Source organism: Topomyia yanbarensis, chromosome 2 (assembly GCF_030247195.1).
Source record: "Topomyia yanbarensis strain Yona2022 chromosome 2, ASM3024719v1, whole genome shotgun sequence".
NCBI classification, from domain to species: domain Eukaryota; kingdom Metazoa; phylum Arthropoda; class Insecta; order Diptera; family Culicidae; genus Topomyia; species Topomyia yanbarensis.
In genome coordinates, this window is record NC_080671.1 from 423,970,985 (window position 1) to 423,973,603 (window position 2,619).

The window sequence follows — 2,619 nt, forward strand, 5'->3', positions numbered from 1 at the left end:
TATAGAATATATAACGTTTCGAACTGTTTCGCTTGATTGACAAGATAACAAGTGTGAAAAATGGATCATAGTTCGAACCCTCTACCCTGGGTTGATGGGTTTTGACGGTATTGACATCATCATCAAGCATATTTCGTGTATCAGTTTTAAAGAACCTCTGACAGACAATTGCTTTAAGATGGTTATTGCATTAGCCTCAAAAGTGGTGTATCGAAGAAACTGAGAGGGTTTATTGACCTTTGTGTCTTCTCATACTCTGCACCAGCCCAAACTAACAATCAATTATTAAAGAAATGTAAAAGTAGAAGCCTATTGGTGTTAGTGCAGTAATAATTGCAGTTTTTAGTACTACGTTCAGGTATATGTTCATCTGAGGATTTGTGACTTCTGAGACAGAGAATGGATGCAGAACTGACGTATATGATGGAATAGTGGGTAATGTATTACCTCGCGTGCAATTTTTCCGTCCTCGGATTAATTGGTCACTTTTTCCGGTGCTCAATTCGAGAATGCGATTTGATTCATTCGGGAAGAATGGATTGGATAAATTAAGGTACGATTAATTTACCGATGTACGTGAAACATCCACTCCCGATCAGAACAGTTTGACAAAAATTGTAATTCATTTATGGTAAATAAATATCATTTGTTGGCATTTAGACGAATTTAATTGCATGTTACATTTTTTCTTTTCTTCTATTTCATTAATCTGCTTTTGTTGCACTTCTAGTAGTTTGCTTTATTACTAGTCATGTATACCAAAAATAATACTGGTCCATTTGTACGCCTCTACTTAATCTCTTTTCATCTTTTTTATCTTTATTCGGTATGTTATTTTTACTTCTTCCTGCTATATCTCAAATAAAATGCATACTAACACACGCTAACACAATCAATTTCATATTGAATTTCTCTCATTCCAAACTTACCAACGCTCGTGTCGTTTACGATAACACAAACCTGATCAGAAACGTGAACATGAAATCACTGAGAACTGCCATACAAGTAAAGTTTTCAACTTGTGTAAGAAACAAAACTGTCGCTTTGAAATGACAACAGCAAGTAGCAACTTGCCACTTGGCGGCGCTTCTATCGGCCAGCAATCGCTATACGAGACTTGTGTGCAAACTTGGATACAATTGTTACTCATGCATGCGAACCTGTATGCGATGGTGATTATCAACGTATTTTCATTTAAATGTTTACACAGGATTTTCGGGAAAGTTTGTTCCAGCTTATATGTCTGTTCTCTGTGATACAATTGCAATCATCCACACACACTAACGCTCGCGATTTCGCTGACATGAAAACACCCCAAGTGAACGTTTTAGCACTTATGAACTCATAAATGCCGTCTCAACCGCAGACCTACAAACACACGTGTTCGCACGATTATGGATCGACCACGCCCGAAAGTACCTACCCTCGGTCCTAGTACCATGGGTTCACCTTCAGTTGGACCAATCAAAAAATAACGCTCATATTCACTAAACAACAGGTGCCATGGCGACATGATCGGTAACTCAAGTGATATGGAAGAACTCACTCTCTTCTATCATCTGAACCATACACCGAAAATTAAATATCAGAATCATGGTCCGCGCACGATAATCCTAGACTACATGCGAATATGCAAATGGACACACAATAATAAAATCGAATTTATACACGCGAAGTTACCTACACGCCAGCACACGCGGCATACAAACGCCCACGCGATCGAACACGTTAACGTACAAACGGTCAAGCTCTTCGCGATGATACACAAAGACGAACATGCAATCGTAATCATCCACGCACAACTACGCCTAAGATTTAGTAAACACACGAAAACGCCCCAATGAGTTGGCAAACGCTATAGCACTTATAATCTGATAAACACGGTTGTAAGCGTGCACTAATAGACACTTATTCCCCCGTGGTCGTAAAATCCCTACGCCCTCACATTTGAAACGTACAGTTAATATCACAATCAGAATCACGGTCCGCTACAATTGACCTTAAGCAGTGTTTTAGTGGGTGACACTTCCTGTATCGTCTGCAGTTGTTGATTCGTGCTTCGTACTGACGTGTTTCGATCATATGTAATGCAATTAAATTACATTTTTTTTTCTGACGAAACAATTTGCTTGGACCAAAACCTCGATCGAAATCGTAGAAATTCTGTGATGAAATTCGCTACTTCCACAAACATTGCACTGACCTCATGGAAGAAGATTTTTTTGCCTGCAGCGGATCTAAAGTGATATGGATATGTGATAATTGTCGCGATCTATTGGAGGATCAAAAGTTCCGCAATTCTGTCAGTTCGGTTAAAACTGCTTATGCTTATGCTACTGTGGTCGACCTATTAGAGTGCACAAAACCACATTTATCTACATGCAACGAAAACACATCTGCCAACGTTGCGCCCCGGCACTTTTCACCTGGTATGGAAAGCAGTCTACTCTTTTATGCAACGCATTCTCTTTTACGCGATCTTCTTAAATTAAAAAGATAAAACATGATAAGTGAGACCAAGCAGACCCTGGACTCCCCTACTATAAAATAGACGACAATACTCCTAGAGAAATACTCCTTACAGTTTAGGTAATTTGCGTTCTGATGGAGTCCATTCTG